Below are 22,985 nucleotides of genomic sequence, written 5' to 3'. Positions count from 1 at the left end.
TACAGTATGTAATGTAACATCATATGCAAGGCATGTATACACACATGCCACATACTAAAGTATGCTACTCTGTGTATGCACACATGTGCATACACCATAGTATAGTCTAATGTACTGGTGTATGTGTTAACATGCACATTGCACCCTGTAGCCATCATACAGACATGGATAATGCTCATACTGCTGTGTTACTCCTGTTTAGGTACCTCTGGCATTCTGCTGCAACAGTTGCCTGTTGCAGGTGAGACTCTTATTATTTATCAGGCATTGTAATGCACAGATCTATCTGCCATGTGGCCATTTATGACATGTACACATAATGTATGGTCCTTTCACAATATACAGGTTGGACCTGCTATGCATCACAATGCCTACCCATGTGCAACACTTGCAAACTATGTGAATCACCTCACCAACATGAATCCTCACAAACTGTCATTGCCAGATGTATGTACAACTGTGCATACAATTGTGGAGGTGCTGTTCACTGTAGGGACATGTACTACAGATCAGAACTACACGTGGGGAATACAAACAGTACTACACAGTGGGCTGGAGTATGGCCAGCCCACAGGATTCACTAGTGTGGATCATAGCACTGCTTTAATGTCATACAATGTGATGTGCTATCTTGACATGTCCATGACATCTAGTGGCCTGGCTACAACACTGCCTAACTAACCTGAAAACATATCCCACATACCACTCTTTGTCTGCATAATCCTGTCGTCAGTGGAGCATATGACATCTATGGGTGTATGTCATATGGGACAACACAGACATATGAAATAGATGCCTGCCACAATAATTTGGCCAACACATGTACACACATGGCCATGGAGGATGGCCAGAGACATGAAGCAACACACACAGTAGACATGATGTGCTTGTGTGTACACCCTGTCATACAATAGCTACACATGGTCCAACTATGGCCTTTGTGTAATGGTTATATTGTAGATGTGGAACACTAGACATCCTACAGGCCTGTGCACATCTTGTGTAGGCGTGACATCAATCCACCACATAAGATGTGTTGAACATCTTGAGGGTGTCATAACATGACAGCAGTCACCTGTACAGTATCCACATCAGCCCACAGATACAGTACATTCCCCTTGCTGGTGTCAGACATCAATGTCATACTTGCTCCTCGTGTGTGTGTGTGTGTGTGTGTGTGTGTGTGTGTGTGTGTGTGTGTGTGTGTCTGGTACAGAGATGTCATGTGGGACATGGATGACGTGTTCGCCATGTCTGTCCATAGTTGCCAGGCAGCAGCAATATAGTTGCAGATATGCAGGGGTGTCAACCGTATACCCTTCAGTGACCTGTGTCACAACTTCCACATCATGATTTAGTGTGTATACACCTCAGTGACAAGGGTCACATTCCACAGTATATATGTATTGTATCTGAACACAGTCATGGCTATGAACTGTGTCTGTAACTCACACTGTATAGCAATAGAGACACCTCATGATTCCCTGCAATGGCCATGCACATCAGCTAAATATGCAGTATATCTGTAGGGCGGACAGACAACACTGCATTGGGAAACCATTACACCACTCTATATTTGACAGGACACCATTGTGTTAAACATGTATGCATGTCATTGCACATGTCAGCAGATCACATGTCATACTACATGTGATTGTCAAGGTCATATGCCACACATCAGGCAGGTGTACTGTTAACCTGTGCTGGTCTACATGGTGTAACACAGGGATGTATGCTAACTACTACTACTATGATTGTATAATTTGCATGCCGTGTGCTATGACACATGCATGCTGTTGTGTGCAACCCAGGGATGTATGATAACTACCACTATTATTGTCTGTGCTGCATGCCGTCTGCCATATCACATGTATGTTGCATGCCTTCTGTCATATCCCGTGTGTGTGTGTGTGTGTGTGTGTGTGTGTGTGTGTGTGTGTGTGTGTGTGTGTGTGTGTGTGTGTGTCTATTGTATAGATTGTAATGTACAGTTCTTGCCTGCCCTCACAGGTGATGTAGGTGCATTGCCCTCCTGCGGTACATCTGATGTTAGTGTCCCCACAGACTCTAGCAGTGATGATGAACATATGATTGAGGCACAGGCAGAGTTGTCAGGGGATGAAACTGTGCCATTGGTTGCCATTCCAGCTATATCCCCCTCAGCCCTGCACACAGATCCCATGCCTGCACATACCCCATCACCAGTGGCCATAGAGGAAGGACAGTTGGCACGTGTTAGCTTGGAGCAGGAAAGTGTGGGGGCTATGGAAGGTGTGCCTGCACACCATGGTGTCAACCAACTGACTGGGGGTGCCCCACACAGGCACGTGGCCAGTGCTGCTTGTAGGAGGACCTCTGGCCAACATGCTCCTGCAAGACAGAACACAGCAGTTGGTGTCACCAGACACATGTTGCAGGCTGTAATGGAGGCACAGGCACGTGCTGAATGGCACAACAGAGAGGATCAGAGGCTTCAAAGGGCTGCTGTCCATTCTTTAAACAGCAACATCCAGGCAATGGTAAATGCTCAACAGCAGATTGCTGAAGCTTTGGATAGATGGTTGGGTGACATGGTTGGAGTCCTTGACCATGGCATGACAATCCATGATCATGAGCTGTCTGTTTTGGAACATCTGGTAGGAGTGAGGCATCAGGCACGTGGACGTAGGCCTACTACATCACCTATTTCAGGTCTACGTGTATGAGCTACCTGACATGTTCACTCCCATAGTGGCGGTAGCAGCAGCAATGCATCTGGTTCTGTGCTGTCCACACCATGACACAGCAGGCCATGTGCACGTGGCCTTGATCGGTCCCAACAGGGACATGGTTCCAGTGGACAAGTGACATCAGACAATACCCAATCTGCTCCTCTGCCAGGTAGTGCCCGTGCAACTCCTGGCAGGCACAGGTCACATGTTCGTGGCTGGACACCATGAACTGTAAAACCTGGCCTGTACAGTCTGCATCTGTCAATTATACCCCTGTGTAGGCCAGACACATGGCAGAACTGTGTGCATACATACACGCACACACTGGAAACATATGTAGGGCACCGCAACACACACATGCATAACATCCACACACGCCCAATTAGATCAAAGGCCCTAACCCACACACATGATGTCATCCAATGGTGCAGCCTAGGCTTCTGGCAAACATTATCACCCTGTGCATATGATGATGCCTATGCTGCATCCCTGACATCCACACCATCGGTGCAGGGACATGCTCATATGGTCTGATGCACAGGGTGAACAGACTAGGAAGATAAGTGTAGTTTACAATTGTTGAGCATTGTTGACAGGCAGCAGACATACCATGTACTACAGGTGTACAATGCATTTTGTACTGTTAACAGTATGTGCCTTGTGTAACAACAGCAACTACATGTTGGTCATGATGTTCTGCTGTCCGCCTTCACATCTAATTGCATGTGCTGGTGGATGTCAGTGTTTGCAGTTAGTGTCACATATGTCAATGTTGACTACTCACAGGTATGTAAGAATATACCAGCATGCTCCGTGTAGCTGCCACATAACAGTGATAATGTCCCACATTCCAAACATGTGTACTGATCCAAGAGTATGATAGCTGTGTATTAAGCTACTGTGGCTACAGACGTGACATCCATAAAGGGTGACATCATTGGTACAGTTACATGGCGTGGTGAGGTAAGAGAGCGGTCTAACTGATTACAAGAGTAGAGGCTAGTGGGAAGTGTGATGCCTCATTGGGAATCAGTAATACATGTTCCCATGATAGGATGCCAACACACAACTGCACCCACACACTCAGGTATTGACACACATGTATTCAGTGACACAGTAACAGACCCACACACTCATGGATTCACCAGCACAGTAACACACACTTGCACACAGTTGCTACTGGTGAGGACCTCTGCCTATCTGCAAATCATCATTACAGTACTGTGCACCTACGCGATGCGCCACAGAGAATACACATGTACAGGTAGTCAGTATGTCCTAAGATCAGGCACATCAGCATGGATAGTAGAATGCATCGCCTGGATAGGGGGAGGGGTCTTATCAGTTCAGTATGGTAACATACAGCCTCACTTCAGGGACCAGACAGCCATACACACACACACACAAACACACACACACATACACACACTGTGGCATTCAGTATTGAATACACCTATGTCACGTACATACAGATACCGCACATGTGTGAGATACACGCCCCTGCTTATGTCCTGCTTTCTACATTGCAGTCTGTACAGATGTGTACACTAGTATACAGGAGAGAGAGAGTAACAAGTGAGATGTATTCCCCACCATACGTGACATATATGGACACACACGCAACCACACATGCCAGTACTGTGAATCAAAGACCTGCCTAGCTCATGATATACATGACAGACTTACAGCAGTATTGCACATGTTACAAGCTGTACTGATGCTTCCTTTGGCAACAGTGCTGATATATGCACATGGGACATCTTAACTGTTAACAGGTGTCAAGTGATTTACCTTCGCTGTCACCCTGACCACTGTCTAAGTTGTGTGTTATGTCCTTCAATTAACGATACCATTGCTTACCGGTTACACAGGTTATTATAGGACCGCTTGTGACACACCTGTGAACTGTCCTCAGCAAACATCCATCTGCAAAGATGCCCCATCACTTAGTTATTTCCATACATCTGTCCATACCTGAGGTACATCTTTCCATACAATCAGCATATCACCATATACAGTTGGCAATGTTAAGGCTGCATTGCAACTGCATGATGTACTAAGATACACGTCACCTGCATACATCAGCAACTGCACACGCATGTTATCTAAATGCACAACACTACATGTACATGTGTGAAGGTCCTACAATTCTGTCATTTGGGCATGTTTGTAGGCATTGCAATTGGACATGTGTAATGACATACATGACACATGGACTGTTGTATGATATGATAGGTGTAATGGGTGACTGGTACAGAGGGAATGTTACCTCTGTCAACATTGATATCACACCTTATGTACTGTTAGCATTCAGCAGCCATGGACCTACATTCCATGTGCATGTGTGTTATGGCTGTAACCACCTGTTTGCACAAAGGACAACAACAACTATGCTATTTACATGTATGTTCTGTGTGTGTGTGTGTGTGTGTGTGTGTGTGTGTGTGTGTGTGTGTGTGTGTGTGTATGTGGCATGTACATACCCAGGGCAGGTACATGTATGTCATATCCATACATGATGGTGTGTACTGGTGTAGAGCAACAGTCATCTGCTAATGCTTGAAAGTACCAAGGGCCCCTGGTATGTACAGATGACCTGGTTAAAGACAGTGGAATTATTGCATTGCATAACACATGATGCAGCTGTGTCAGTACATGGATACTCTCTACAGTTGATGTAGAGCTTGGTACAGTCCACTGGTCAAGGGTCACATGGTGGTGTACTCTTATATGTCCTACAACATGTATGGATGCATTGGTGGTCCAAGGACATGGTGGTGTCTGAGGTTTACATCCTAGAATGCAGCATGTGACACTGTGTCCTGCACATGACTCATCTGTGATGCCTTCTATGGCGGTACCGGTCAGTACATGTGAGTGGCCTTTATGTATGTAGGGACACCACCACCTGGAGTGGTCCGTACCTGTGTTATGGCCCACATGTCTGGTTCTGAAGTATATGGCGGTAGTGCTATTGTGCACTACAGAGCCATCAGCCAGGTGTTCCTCACTGCACAGATGTCAGTACTCTGCATTGTTGGATCTACAGTGACCAGCTGTGATTATGGATGCTATGCATTTAGCACTGGTTATCATAAGAAAACAATGCAGTTGTCCTGTAGGTGTCAGGGTGTTATCCTGTGTTTAGGACATTTGCCTTGGAATGGCACTGTATGGGCAGATGCAACTTGGGTATTATCCCCACTCCATTGAATCATGGATGCATGTGATATGTGTCAAAGGCCTGTCTACTGTCAGCCATGTCATCCCAGAATGACAAACACTGGAAAACCTCATACTTACAGCAGGACATTGGCTCATTATGTTGTTCAAGCAGTTGCCACCTCTAGCAAGGCTCATTGTGTTGGTCAAGCAGTTTCCACTCCTAGCACACCAGAGCCCATTACAATGTGTTCTTTACATCTATCTGTAATAGCATGGCCACTGTGACCTTCTGTGTTTAGAATCAGAGTGCATCCAAGTCAGCCCTGTGCTACTAAGTGTATGAGCATGCCCAGTATAACCTTGTGTAGATGGACACATAGTGCATTCCGAACAGCCATGTGCTACTACGTGTGTGAGCATGCCCAGTGACACCTTGTGTCGGTTATGTGCCTCTGTGTATGGGAATGGTCATTGTAACCCTTATAGTGGTAGTAGTCATTCATTCCACAGATGGGCATACTCCAGGTCAGGATGGATTCCTACTTTAAACACACAGGTTCACAGGTATGTACATCTTAACTGCCAGCATCCCTGTTTGTGTCTGCATTCCTAGAAGGTCATAATGACAGCTTTGAAATGTGTAGTCTGTGTGGCACAACTCGTAAGTATGTAGGCAGGTGTTCTGTTCCCACCACTGGTGTGTGTGTGTGTGTGTGTGTGTGTGTGTGTGTGTGTGTGTGTGTGTGTGTGTGTGTGTGTGTATGTCTGTCCCCATTTGCCAGAGGACTGTAAATTGCAATTGGACTGCTCACACTCCATACAATTCGTATATCCACCTTTGGCAGGGCTAATGATGACACCCACCTACAAATACACCTCTGGGAGTGCTGTGTCCCAATAATCTCAGTAGTGTGTTCTATAACTGCATATGCTGTAGTGTAGTAAAGTAGATAGGTCGGTATTATAATCCCAGACTTGCCGTGTGTGTGTGCGTCCCCATTTACCTGTGGACTGAGTAATGCTTTTAGACTGCTCACACACCTTACATTTCTTATACCCACCTTTGGCAAGGCTGATGATGTCACCCACCTACAAATACACCACTGGGAGTGCTGTATCCCAGTAATCTCAGTAGCGCATTCTGTAACTGCATAATGCTGTAGTGTAATAAAGTAGTTAGGTCAGTGTTCTAATCCCAGACTTGCTGTGTGTGTGTGTGTGTGTGTGTGTGTGTGTGTGTGTGTGTGTGTGTGTGTGTGTGTGTGTGTGTGTGTGTGTGTGTTTGTCCCTGTCTGCTTGAGGACTGAGTAATGCTTTTAGACTGCACACACTCCATACAATTCTTATACCCACCTTTGGCAAGGCTGATGATGTCACCCATCTACAAATACACCTCTGGGAGTGCTGTGTCCCAGTAATCTTGGTAGTATGTTCTGTAACTGCGTAATGCTGTAGTGCAATAATGTAGTTAGGTTGGTGTTCTAATCCCAGACATGCCAAGTGTGTGTGTGTGTGTGTGTGTGTGTGTGTGTGTGTGTGTGTGTGTGTGTGTGTGTGTGTGTGTGTGTGTGTGTGTGTGTGTGTGTCTGTGTTTGGCTGCCTGCATGAGACAAGTACAGTGCGTTGTAGAGTATGCACTCTCTGTAAAAATCGCATGACCACCTTTGTCATTCCTGCTGTTGTCACCCACCTAGGTATACACCTGTAGGCATGCTGCAACCCAGTATTCACTGTAGCTCATGCCCTAAATGCGTATTGCTGCAGTGTGATACGGTAGGGGTTTGTATACAGGACATGGCAAGTGCGTGTTTGTCTGTCAGAGCCTGTGTAGAGGTGGCCATGATTATCTTACCATTGGACATGTTTGGGAGTGGATTTTGTAGTTTTCCTATATATTATTCGTCTTATGACACATTGGCCACCTGATGACAAAAACTCAACAAAAGACAATGTCCAATGAATACAGCAAGCGTGTCTGGACACAAAAACTCCATGTAGACAAGCAGCTAAAATTCCAAACTTTTAATGTGTGAGCACTTTCGCAGAGGTCGATATCCCCACTTATTCAGACAACTTACTAACATTACTTCCAACCTTATATGTATTTATAAAACACCCTTAATTGTTTAATTGTCAATTGACAATTAAACAATTAAAAATGTTTTATAAATACATTATTGTGGGACATGCACATCCCAGGCAATGTCCATGTGAAGGACTATCAAACACATACATGGCATGCATTGCAAAGCTAAGGCCATACACTTTGGTAACCAGGATGTCAGACCAGATAATGCAGTACCCATCTGTGTGGGACATTGCAGACACTACACCCCTGCACTGCACACAGTTGTCAGGTGACGTGATGCCAAGGATTACCCCTCACCCAGCCTTGTACAGCCATCTTGCATAGCCAACCACTACACACCCATGAAGCAATGCATACCTGCATGCCAGTACTGACACCCTGTGTCTGCGTGTGGGTTGTGATGCTCCCAACCACAGTCACTCCCAGTATAACCCGCATTGGCATACCAACAGATGTCAAGCACTTTCACATGCCCTAGCCCATAGAACCTCCAGATATCCCCTGTGGTGCATGTGGTCCTGTGCATTACTGCAGTGTGGCACACTAAGTAGTTATGTTGTATATTTGTGGCCCTGGCAAAGGTGTCAATATGTGTCCATTAGAGAGTGTGTTTGTGGTGACAATGGCATCCGTTCACATGGACAGCCATGTGTGCCATACCTAATGAATGTTTACTATATCTCTGTTGCTGATGTCACTCACCTACACACATATATGTTCTTACAGCACAGCAACATGTCGCCTTTGTGGCACATGTAGTAACGTCATGCACATGTACGAGTAATGAGTAGCCAGTCAGGGGTTTGACCCCTGTACTGTTCGGTGTGTGGCAGATGATGCTTATGGTTAAGTCTCCAAGCCCTTCCCTGGTATACTTTGCCTGTCCCACTCACATACTCTCTGGTGGGTGTGAAGGAGTACACCTTCACAGCAGCAGCATGTGTATTGTAAGTGATGGACATGGTCAGGTGATGGCCTCTGCACCTATTGCAGTACTCCTCTAGCTGATTGCATGTGGTACAGCTGTGATGATATTCCCATAGCCATCTGCATGATAAACACAGTACACTATCTAGGGAAACATTGTTATTTGGCCATGACAGTCACTTTGAGTGGTACCTGGATGTGGTGTTCTAACACAGCATTACAGATGATATCTGGATGCACCTCAATCATTTTCCACAGTGGGAAATAGCCTAAAGACAGGAGGGTGATGTGCCACACATGACTACACAATGTAAGTGTAGCTATACTGCACTGAGATTATTGCCTGTTTAACTTGTGTGTGGTAATGGCTATTCTGCATGTTATAATACAGACATGGCAGTACTCTGTTATGTAGGGCCATCTCTGAACTGGTTAGTGTGTGCAACCATTTGTTTCCTGTGTTACGCACTGAGCACACATCTGTGCACAGCAGAAGCATGGTGTGAGGATTGCAGACAGTACATGATGATAGGGATGTGTTACTGCCATCGCATCCCTGACTGGACATGTGTCACATGAGACAGTGTTATGACAGACACTGTGTGGGGTTCCCAGTGACAAGCCAATAATGGGCAACTGTTCATAGCTGCGGTCACACATCTACTACACATTGTACAGATGGCATGCTATATATATGCATGTGTTGTGTTCCCTCTGCAAATGTATAACATCTGTTGTGTTGGGTTGCTGGTGATATCTATGCATACTGTCGTGGGTAATCCTGTATGCTGTTGTCTATCACTAAGCCATATGTGGGTTTAAAATGCAACATAGCCTGAATGGGTTGGGTGGTCCTGGCAGAACCTCCTGTCCCACTTCAGCTGACCATGGCACCAGGCACTAGCACATCTGGGGCTCAGCCATAGACATCAACCTCTGTTGGCTCTGCACCACCTTCAGGTGGTACCACCACTGAGGATGGAGCATGCCCCCCTGGGAGCATAACCAGACAGGTACATGTCTGCTGTCGTGCCATTCCGGATGTGTTGCGTTGGTGGATCCCTAAGGGGTTCCGAAGCCAAATACACCAGCTCAAGGGCAGAGTGTCACATTTACAGGGTGATGCTGCCCCTCCTGGACAGCCCCCAGCTCTGCCTCCTTTGCAGCTGTGTAGGTGCAGTGGCAGTTGCCCATGGCTGGGGACCTCCATCCCACTGTTCCCATGGGCTTGTGAATGCCGAACACCCATCCCCGTCCAGGGTGTATCCACCCCACATGTGTCATATACCAACCCTGTATGCTGTCTTTTCTGTGATCCTACCTATTCTCCATGGCCATACCTACACTCCTTCCCCAACATCTGACCCTCCCCTATGGAAACATAAGGCCATTCAGCTCCTAGGACAACATCTGCCCTATACATAGCTATCCATTACACACACTTGCCCACTGGACACATGAAACCCTTGTAATATGCATCACAACATACTCCTGTTATCCTCACCCCTGTCCCTCAGGCGCACGATCCTGGTATGCACATCACTCCTACATGGTCCAGGTACATGTGATGAGGATGACCCCATTGTACACACAATACTACCAGTCCCTCTATGGTTACCCCATTTACCTTTATCATGATGATGATGTTGCACACAGCACCTTGCAATAGTACTGTTCACACATAATGACTGGACAGGTACTGTTGTGTTAATGTACATTACATGAATGGAGTGATGTATACGGCCAATGTACAACTATTTACATGTATGACTGACACATGTCTGTCTGAGGAAGTCTTGAGATCACATAGAGCAACACCACTACATAATACAGGAGTCACCAGTGTTTCCCTTTTCATTCTTTTGTAATGCTTTGTTGCCACATGGTATGTTCCTGTTCTCTATATATGTATGTACCTATATGCTGGACATAAACACTCACATATACATCTACATAATGGGATACATTCCTATACTGTTGAATTACTGCGCTATATGATATGTTTGTGGTACTGTCCGTTGTATGTATATCTGCCATGGCGTATTGGTAATACGCATTAGCTGTGTGCGCAGGGTCCTGGTTCTGACCCTTGTAAAGGACATTTATTTGGTTGCAGGGCAGAACAAGCCCATTGGATACGGAGGCAGTAAGGCACATTAATACAGTTGGGAGTGGGTGTGCATGGGTTTGAGCGGTGTTAAGCACTGCTGACCTCTGGTTACAGCCTCTTTCACATGGTTAGACTCTACATTGCTTTACCAGTACAATACTCGCATACTGGTAGCCAAACACACTTACACTCGCTTGCTCCCGCACTTGCAAATGCACTGACATTGGTGCTTGCATCTGTCACTCACACCCCTGGGTGGGATTGAGGACCACAATATTACCTTGTGATGCCTATTACATCGGACTACATGACTACAGTATCGGGAATGACTGCCCATTAGGTGACGGCATTGCGTTCGACTGTACAGAATCAGCGGCCTGTCCAGTGAATCAATCATATTTGTGTGTTCCCCATACAATCTGCTCCCACCTTGTGATGTCTATTACATCGGACTATATGACTACAGTATTGGTAATGGCTGCCTATTAGGCGACGGCATGGCGTTCGACTGTACGGAATCAGCGGCCTGTCCGGTGAATCAATCATATTATTTGTGTGTTCCTCATACAATCTGGTCCCACCTTGTGATGCCTATCACAGCGGACTACATGAATACAGTCATAGCAGGCCTTAGGCATAGGCCAACTAGGCGGCCACCTAGTGCACCGCTTTAGTAGGGGCACTTTTCCAGTATTTATTTGGTGTAGGTAGACCAGGATGGGGGCAGTGGGTGGTGTGGTGCAGGGTGCCGTGGTGCCCTTTTGCCTAGGGCACCAGTTGACCTAAGGCCACTCCTGACTACAGTATCGGGAATGGCTGCCCATTAGGTGACGACATGTCATTCGGCTGTACAGAATCAGTGGCCTGTCCAGTGAATTAATCATATAAATTGTGTGTTCCTCATACAATCTGCTCCCACCTTGTGATGTCTATTACATCGGACTACAAGACTACAGTATTGGGAATGGCTGCCCATTAGGCGATGGCATGGAGTTCGACTGTATGGAATCAGAAGCCTGTACAGTGAATTAATCATATTATTTGTGTGTTCCTCATACAATCTGCTCCCATCTGGCTGATACATGGGAACCTCGACTCTTCAATACAGACAAGTAGTTGGGTTGTGGGAGCAACATCCGTCGGCCGAGTCATGCTACCACATACCTATTATAGGTTTGCCACCTTTTCAATTGGCCATGGTAGGACTTTAGGGTTACCACCTGTCCCACTTTGAAAGGGACAGTCCCTCTTTAGGCAGTTGTGTCCTACGAAAATAATCAAGACATAGCAAATGACCTGATTACATGCTACCACATACCTATTACAGGTTTGCCACCTTTTCAATTGGCCATGGTGGGACTTTAGGGTTACCACCTGTCCCACTTTGCAAGGGACAGTCCCTCTTTAGGCAGTTGTGTCCTACGAAAATAATCAAGACATAGCAAATGACCTGATCACAGGACATTATTATATTCTACGTCTCATTAATAGTTGCATAAAACAGTTATTTTATATATGAAACTTCTATATGTTATGTGAAGTAGCATAAACAATTAAAATGTTACTAGATTAAGGATTTATTTGTGCAAATAAGTATAATTCTGTACTATGCAGGGCTGTAGGTATGTTTTGTCCTGGAAAGTCTGACATTTCTACAGAACATGTCCCACTTTGGCCATTTGAAAAGGTGGCAACCCTATAGGACCTGTACGTAGAGACATCAGACATTGCAGAGCAACACATACCCACAGCCAGTAGAAAGGAGAGTACTTCACTGTTATGCCTAAATAAAAGGTTATTCTTGTAGCATTATAGTTGCTTATATTGATTCTTATAACATTTAGATGTTTCAGGTACAAAATAATTGTTTTATGCAACTACTACAAACAATATAGGAAATCTCTGCCCTAAATCACAGGACATTTGCCATAATTACATTTATTTTGCAGGACACAACTGCCCAAAGGGGATTGTCCCTCGCAAAGATCAACAGGTGGTAACCCCAACCCTATTATTCTATCATCTTTCTAAGGTAGTCGGTGGAACATGCACTTTCTCTCACTAGCAGACCTCTCATACGACTGGGGAAGAATGAACACTGAACAAACACTCAAACTAAAGGCTTGAAATTCCATCAACAAATAATGAACTAATACATTACTCAGCATTTTTCACATCTCTGGAATAACCTCCCATTATACATAAATCAGAATGATAGCCTTTAAAACAAAACATGATGACTGGATTAGTGCCCATAAATACACCCAAGGCCTGTTTTGCTTTGCCATTTGGTAGGCAGTAGGTGCCCTATAAAGGTGGATGTTGGCAAAGTGGCTATAGTTCATGGTCTGACACTGCCTCATAAACTTTCTCAATCTATGGAAAGCTTTCACAAAATGTATAGATGCTTCTCTCTCATATATAGTACATCAATTTGTTTGTTTATCTTAGAGTAAGGTTATTTGAATCAGTGAACTTCAACTTTGATAACAGTACCTTGGAATTATTAGAGAATGCATTCTAATTAAACCCACAGCTAGGACAGCTGTTTAATCATAGTCTTACCTCTGGATCGTGCAGGGGTAGCGGAGGCAAATGGTCTTATCTGCAAAAGCCATGGAGAGGATCATAATGGACCTCATAATAAAAGACATAGGGGAATTTGCGGACTTTGGATCCATCCCAGTTTGTGGTGTACCACAGGGCTCAGTCCTGGGCCACTCTTTGTTTGGCATCTACTTTTTCAAGCACAAGCAAACAGGAGGTTATTGACAACAAAGTTTGCAGATGACTGCAAACTGTTTCATAGTAAACACATCACACACAGATATCCTTCAGAAGGGTCAGTCTCAAACAAAAACTGGTGCCAGAGCCATGCCCTAAAGTTAATGCCAAAAAATGATAGTCATACCCTTTCGAAAAACATCTACTACCCTTTAATGGAAATCAGGAGCAATCAGCTGGTAGGGTTAAAGTTATCTGCAATTTGGGGGACCCAGGTTGATAGTAGTCTGTCATTCGACACCCATGTAGCTAAAGTAGTTAGAAGACCTTGCCAGAGCCATGGCCTAAGTTAAATGCTCTATTCTCATAGTCATACCGGGTCAAAAACAAAGGTTATGCTCTCAGACCAATGATTGCAGAGCCACAAGGAAGGGAGACTTAAACCTCGACGGCTATTAATAGGAGGTGCTGGAGGGATAAATTCATCACCCAAAGACTCCCTGCTGTGGAATAATATAAAATCGGTATATGGCAAGGGCAGAGCACCTGGCCTGCTTCAGAAATCTCTTGACCAATATGGGAGATGAATGCTCATATACCCAGATACCTTCGAGTGTCACTCTCTGGCAGCAAAATAATAGAGTTGAACCTATAATGTAAGGTCATTCCCAATATTAATCAGTATTGACCATTTCCACTGTTGTTAATTAATCCCATGACAATGCTTGTTTTTGATTATCCAGTATTTAGCATAAGTATAATTATAAAATTTACTATGGTAAGAGATCTTTCTTCTGATAAACACTATGCTAGAAAGAAACATATCGTAGTCAGATTTAACAAGTAGGGAAAGGTAGCATATCCAAAATACAAAAGTCCCTAGTGGATTTGAAAACAAATTCACAAAGTTGGTAGCGGATCCAAAATATCAAAGTCCCTAGTGGGCTTGAAAACAAATTGCCTCAAATGGTTAATGCTCACAAAATCCAGAAATATCTTTCAAAGATTATTACCACAGTATAAAGACCATTTTATTACAGGCTAATCAAAATCTCCCAGAATCAAAGCATATTTGGTTAATTCTGTTCCAAGCAACTGTTCTAAGACAGTCTGTGTTTAAATGGTTTAAAACTTGGAGGTTTGCAACATGCTATAATATATGATGTATTTTCAATGTGTTGAAGAACAAAATGAAATAATTTCACTTCTGAACTCAAGACTGCAAGTTTTTATAGGATGCTCTTGCCAGTTTCATTGGCATAGAGGAATAAAATCCCAACTCTTTCCAGGCAACCCTGATTTGTCTAGACATCGGAGTGCTGGAAGAGGTAGAGAGGGGGATGGTAAAGGAAGGATAAGCCATTGTCAATTCTCTGTGGTTCAGAAGAGGGGGGTGTGCATTTCCCATGTCAGAATCCCCACTGGAGACCAGAAACCACATGGAAAACTTTAACTCTGAGGGAGGACAGGGCTTTCTAATGGGTTATATCATCAACAGAAAATGGTAAAAGCCCCTCACAGTCCATTGCACCCCCAATCCTCAGCACGCACAGTAGAACCGTCTGGTGTGTAAGACCAGAAAATTCCCATTCTGAAAGAATGAATGACAGAAAGAATGCTGCCACATATCCCTCAGGCTCAGGAGGAATAAATGGGCCATAGGGCTCTTGCCTTCTGAGGAATAAACAAACTGATTGTCTTGATGGGAAGGGATATGTGATGGTTGCTTGGAAATCAAGAGCAAAACTAGATGAAAAATACTTATATAAGTTACCATTCCTAGCAACTTGGATACATTTCTTCCTCTGTGAACAAAGGTAAAACTTTTATTGTTTACTGAAAGATCTTCATATATAAATCAAGACTCAGTAATAGCAAAGTGATTTAATATTTTTGAGAAAACAGTACTCCAACAGTTCATCTGATTCATTATTTAAGCTCCTGGTACTAAGTAATAAAACATAACTAGATTTCAAATGTTTTAAATTTTGCATGCATTTTGCTGGCCTAGTCAAAGGATAGAAAACAGTTAATATAAAGTTTCTTAAGTTGTCCATGGGATCATAACAACTACAAGACAACAGAGTCTTGTGATGATTTTTGCCTTGCCATTACCCACCCTTAGACTGTGTAACATCTGGTTATTATCCTACCAGACTGCCAACAGTTTATGTGAGGTCCCCTTACTATCCTGAGTCAGTAACTAAGGTGCCTCAATCCTCACCACTGACTCCAGTGTGGGAGCATCACAAAAATCAACAGAGCATTGAGCACACAAGAGTAAAATTCTACAATTTCCATTAAGAGCACAACAGGAACAAGATCTATTTTTCTGGGACTGGACTATATACCTCTGTTCACCCTACATGTAATTCCTTATACATTTCAGAGCAATGTGTTCCAGTTTAAGACCTCTGATTCACTCACACTCAAAACAAATTCAAACCTCACACACTCAAACATTTATGGGGAGCCTGACACAGATTTCCAGCTGTGTCCCCTCCCCAATACAAATGGTAAACACTACCACCAGAGTCAGACAGGTATACACTCCCTTGAAAGGGTGATCAATTACTAAAAATTAAATATCAAAATAAATGACAGCTATGACCAGAGGCAGCTAAATATTCGAGGTGACCTGGGAAGTACTAATCAGGTATAAACATGCTCTAATCTCTAAAGAAAAACACTGACTGTCCAGCCACAATGTAAGTAATGAAAAACATTTAATAATAAGTAAAATGATTATTAAAAAATGTAAATCAATATCTTTCAATAAACACCAGAATTCAATCACTAGAAATGTAAAATTAAACTGTAGGATAGAAGTGCATAATTTTAGAAAAACTCTATCTACGTAACTAAACTTTCCTAATATAACTAGAGCATACTGTCCCTGATCTAATCTAAAATGTAACAGCAAAGCAAAGGCAGGTTTTCAGTTTTTGGTGAGTCCTTTTTCTTTTTGGGTATCACTGCACAGCACTGTAACTGACTGCAACTCTTAACTAACTGCTCTTCAACTGACTTCAGCAGTGTCTTTTATATTCCAGGTTAACAGTCTCAACTGTCTTATTTTAAAAATAACAGTCAGCTGTTTGAAAATGTTCTTTTTCCTGTCAGTCATCTGTTCAAATAATCACCTAGCAAACAGAAACATTCTAATTGACATCACCTACCGAACAGTTAATTCTTCACAGACAGTTTGTACTTTAGATCTCCCCTCTTAAATATGCACAATTAGAAATGTATCAAAACATTGACAGATTCTTTAAACATTCTGTACAAACAGGGAAATACTCAACATTTTAAAAACATATTTACATTTTCACAATTAGAAATTCTGGCATACAATACAAATGAATGTGTGAATATACACAAATCTCCTGTCAGACATGGTAACACAGATGACAGTGTTTTTATTTTCTTCACATTTCTCCCCCCATGACTTAAACACAATTTTCAAGTGACCCTTGAACACCGACACCTGAGAAAAATGGGTCTACTTGGGAATATTAATCCACTCCTCTCCAGGACTATCCATCCGCATAGACATTATTATCCCCACTGAGATGTCATATCATATGCTTGCAATCCTATACTCTACCTCAGTAACTTGGTATTTTGCTTACTGACCCTATTAAGCCATTTTAAAGGTTATGATCTGTGAGTACAGTGATTTTTTTCCCATAAAGATAGGGCTGCAACTTTTGCAATGCAAACACTATGGCCAAACACTCTTTCTCTGTGGCTGCATAACACTTTTCTCTAGGCTGGAGTCTATGGCTCATATATACCACTGGGTGCTCTTCTCCTTCTGCAGAAACTTGGCTAAGTACAGCCCCACCCCATAATTTGAAGCATCTACCTGTACAATAAATTCTTTATTGTAATCTGGACGGGCTAACACAGGGGCTCCTCCCAAAATCTCTTTAAGTTTTTGGAATGTTTGTTCTAATCTGTGGCCCATACTACCTTTTGCGGTATATTCTTCCTAGTTAAGTCAGTAAGGGGTGCAGCTATGGTAGTGTAATTGGGCACAAATTTCCTATAGTACCCTGCTGTCCCTAGAAATGCTCTCACTTGTTTCTTAGTATCAGGAACTGGCCATGCTTACATAGCTTCCACCTTGATAGAATCTGGCCTAAATTTATCACTTCTCACTCTGTGTCCTAAGTAAGTGACCTCTGCCATACTCACTTGACACTTACTGAGTTTAATGGTTAATTCTGCCCTACTTAATCTATCCAAGACTTCCCTAACATATTTGAGATGTTCTTGCCAGGAATGGTGTAAATAGCAATGCTATCCAAATATGCTAGAGAATATTCCCCTGCTCCTACCAAGATATGGTCTACCAGACTCTGGGGAGTTGCTGGAGCATGTTTTCATTCTAAAAGGCAACATGGTAAACTCATACAATCCATAAGGGGTTACAAAAGCTGACCATTCCCTAGCGGCACATGTCAAGGGTACCTGCCAGTATCCCTTAGTCAGATCAATAGTGGTCAGATACCTAGCCCCATTCAGCTGTTCTAGAGCTTTGTCTGTTCTCGGCATGGGATATGCATCTGACTCCGGGCAAATATTTAATTTCCAGTAGTCTACACAGAATCTCACACTGCCATCCTTCTTTGGTACTAGTACTACTACTGGGGAATCCCAAGGACTGTGAGAATCTTGAATTATCCCCAGGTCTAGCATTTCCCTTATTTCTTCTTTCAGAGTCTGCTTCACTCTCTCACATACTCTATAAAGAGCCTGCTTAATAGGTTTTTGGGGTCCTGTGTCCACATGGTGCTGCACCAAGTCAGTACACTCAGGTTTCCCTGTGAACATATCCCCAAATTCTTGCAATTCCATTCTTATCTCCTGGACTTGATTAGGAGTTAATTGCTGTGATATAGCAATTGCTTCCACAGAGGTGTCAATCCTAGCCTCACCTAAAAGACTGGTTACCATATCCCTTTCAAACTCTACCTGACATCCACTTTGAATGCTCAATACTAGGGACTCCCTGTCATGATAAGGTTTCATCATATTCACAATGTACAGTTTATACCCTTGTCTCCAACCTAGCAAATTTATCATGTAGTTCACGTCACTGATTTTCGTCATCACCTCAGAGGGTCTCTCCCAAGCTGCTTGTAACTTGTTATGTCTGCCAGGAACAAGTAGCATCACCTTCTGTCCCTCAGCATACTCTCTGCCTTGAGCATTCCTGTCATATCACACCTTCATTTGTTGTTGGGCCACTGCTAGGTTCTCTTGAGTTAGACCAATGAGCTCCTTAGGTCTTGTCCAAAAGTTAAGAACATAAGCCATGATAGACTCCTTGTGAGATTCAGTCTCACCTTCCCACTCATCTCGAATTAAATCTAAAAGCCTGCTCAGCCTATGCCTATATAACAACTCAAAGGGTGAAAAACTTGTAGATTCTTGTGGTACTTTCCTGTATGCAAATAAAAGATAGGGCAAATACTTGTCCCACTCCCTTTTAAACTGATCTGCAAATGCCCTTAGCATAGTCTTCAATGTAGAGTTTAACCTCTCCACAAGATCATTAGCTTGGGGAATGGTAGGGGGTGGTCCACACAACACTTCCAAAGACAAGTCAGCAGGTCTGACAGGAAGTTGGCACCTTGGACAGTCAGTATATCCCTTAGAAAACATACCCTGCTGAAAATTCTAAGCAAAGCACTTGCCACCTTTTCTACATCAGTATCACTTGCAAAAGTGATATTAGAAATGTTAGCTAGAAGTGGCAGATGTTAGGATCTAGGCTCTACCAACTGCCACACTACATCACCTTCCAGCCCTCCCTTTGGAGTCCATTTTCTATACAAAAAAACTTCTTCACTGCCTTAAAATCCCCTTCCCAAGTTATATCAGGGACTTTAGCTAGAAGTGGTGGATGGTAGACTCTAGGCTCTACCAAATGAAATACTACCTCACCTTCCAGCCCTCCTTTTGGAATCCACTCTTTATACAACAGACCTTTGTTCCCATATATAGACTCCCCTTTTCCTTGAGCCTCAGGTGTTTAATTAGCCATCTATCTCAAGTTTTGTAATGCAGGATCTGTAAGCTGAGCCTGTCTTAACTCTACATTTGTGACCATTCCAAGCTCCCCTTCTGCAAGAAGCATAGTAACTTCTGACAGCTGTACCTTACTGTCACTCTGGGTACTATCACTCACCTCTGTCCTTGCAGTCACCATGTCCAAGGGAACATCAGTACGTACCACCAGCTGTGGCGCACTTTCAGACTTACTGCTACAGTATAGCTCCTTCTCTGAAACAGCTACCACACCAGTCCCAGCATCATGTATGAGATCTGTCTGGGTCTCCGCCAGGCAACTGGACCTACATGCCTGTCTCCAAGCTTGGCTATGTGTCACTGCATACACACAAGGCACTGCATACTCACAGTCATTCCATATCAGGATATCTGCAGGAATATTCTCAAACACAAGCTCCCCTTCCACAGAAAGCCTAGTTTCTTCCAACAGCTGTGCCTCTCTGCCACTCTGGGTACCACCACTCACCTCTGTCCTCACCTTCACTGTACCCAAGGGACATCAGTAACCACTCACAGCTGTGGCTCACATTCAGACTTACTGCTACCAGATAGCACCTTCTCTGAAACAGCCACCAGACCAGTCTCATCTTCAAGTATGAGGTTTTTCTGGGTCTTTCCAAGACTACCGGACCTACATGCCTTTCTTCAAGCCTGACTGTGTGTCACTGCATGTACACAAGGTACTGCATCATCAAAGTCATTCCCTGTCATGACATCTACAGGAATCTCCTCAAACACACATATCTTCTTGCTTCCTCTTAAACCCTCTCAGTCAAGATGAACCCTAGCCAAAGGTATTTGAAATGGGGTTCCTCCCAACACTCTGACTGGAGTAAACTGCCCAAGCAAGTACTCCTCTTCTCTAACCACTACAGGCCTCACAATGGTTATATCAGAAGCTGTGTCCATCTTAGCAGTTACCTGTTTACCATCTACTAAGATAGGATATAAATATTGGTGATAATTTGGCACCCCAGTTGTTTCTAAACAACTTACCAGTGGCAGTTTGTCATCCACATTTAATGGTTTCCTCACCTTCTGTTTCTCACCTTGCCTGGATGGATATTTGGCTGCTATGTGTCTCCTCTAGTTACACTTGAAATATCTAATCCCTAACCATGCACTTGGATTAGTAGTTTCCCCCATTACTGGTGTACTCTGTTGGAGTGGTTTAGACTGCCCCCATGGGTTCATGCATGTCCATGTAGAGCACTGGGTATCCCTTTCTTGTGCAGTGGTGCTCTGCTTCCCAAATAGAGATCCACTTTTCTCCCCAACTCCTATGCAGAGCTACACTAACGGTCTGCAAACCAGACTCTCATTTCATCAGGCAATATACTGAGGGCTTGTTCCCTCACCAAAAGGTCTACCAGACCCTCAAAAGTGGTGAACTGACACACACTCACCCATCTATGAAAGAAAGTACTTAAGTCAGCAATATAAATATGTACACTTTCATTTGCCTTGCATCTATGTTCATGAAACTTTTTTCTATATGCCTCAGGTGTAAGTCTGAAACAGTCAAGCAAGCAACATTTGATTTTGTCATAATTTAAACAATCTACACCATTTAACTTTGCTACAGCCTGAACAGCTTTACCATGGATGAGGGAGTCAGGAGCTGAACCCAGAGCTTATGGTCACCACACAAAGACCTCCAAAGCAGACATCCAAGCAACCTCCACCCCCAAACACAAACCATGAAACACATACTTCACAAAACCAGTGTGCCACACAATCACAGCCCTTAAGGCAAAATAACATACCCAACACACTAGTAATAGGTGACTCTATAGTCAGGCACACTGACGTCCCATTCACTAGGCTGAACAAGGAGAAGGTTACTGTTAGCTGCCTGTCGGGTGCCAGGATCCGCCACATAACACAAGCATTCAGGTCACACCAGAACAAGTACAAATATGACTCTGTCATTGTCCATGTTGGTGTGAATGACCTGAGCCGTACCTCCCTGGACTACATGAAAAGAGACATGGAGGAGCTGTCTGATCACATAGCCCAGGCTGGTATGACCCTGATGCTGAGTAGCATCCTGCCCTCACCAATAATGATACCATGGCATAGAGAAAAAATTAACAATTTCAACAATTGGCTAAGCTTCTGGTGTCATTCAAAGGGGATCCAGTGTCTGTCAGCCTGGGATGACAAGCTCGACAAGCTATGCTGCTTTGCTAGAGACGGCTTGCACCTGTCACCCTTAGGCTTTCGAACACTGGCCAAAGCTCTTGCCACCCCCATAGTGCCTTTTTTAGGCAAGGCTCAAAAGACAAACCCATTACCATAAATAGCACAAGTAATAAAAAACTAAGGGTAATGCTGCTCGATGCCAGAAGTCTAAACCTCAAAATGCACGCACTCGAGGCACTCCTCAGTATGGAGAAAATCAGTATATGTGCAGTAACAGAAACCTGGTTTAAGGCTCCAGAGAGCACCCCAGCACTACCAGGCTAAAACTCATACCATACATTTCGGCCACAAAACCCGGACCAAAATACAAAAGGCGGGGGAGTATCCATATTCATCAATTATATCCACAACTCTAGGTTAGTGGCACAGCACAATGCTTCAGAGATCATCCACGTGCAACTAACAATGGGCAAAACTGCTATTCAAATTATAACTTGCTACAGATCACCCACCATGTCCCAGGACCCCCACTCCGCATTCCTGGAAACACTAGGAAACATAAAGGTCCTACCAAACATCCTGATATTGGGTGATTTCAATTATCCAAACATTAACTGGGAGAACTACTCAAGTACGAACTCCCTGGCCCAACATTTCCTTCAGTTTATAAACTGAAATGCCCTGGATCAACTGGTTAACACCCTGACCAGATGTGACAATATATTGGACCTGGTCATCACCAACATGGCCGACTGGTGTTCCACACTGGATGTCAACCCCTCGCTGGTTAGATCGGACCATAAACTAATCCCTCTGGATATCCACATTCCGTCGCCACCCCCGGTTAAAGAAACCACCACGAAAATTTTTTCAAAAGCAAACTTCTCGTTACTTAAGACAGAGGTGGGAAGTTTCAAAGCCCCCATGCAAAAGGATTATGCTGTCCAAGCTGCAAGATCCTTTACTAATGCACTCTATGGGCACCTACAAAAATGCATAGATCATGCTATCCCAAACAAAACCAAGACTCACT

The sequence above is a fragment of the Protopterus annectens genome, chromosome 6.part0 (genome assembly GCF_019279795.1).
Source record: "Protopterus annectens isolate FY-2018-M chromosome 6.part0, PAN1.0, whole genome shotgun sequence".
NCBI classification, from domain to species: Eukaryota; Metazoa; Chordata; order Ceratodontiformes; family Protopteridae; genus Protopterus; species Protopterus annectens.
Note: the sequence above shows the minus strand (reverse complement) of the source record.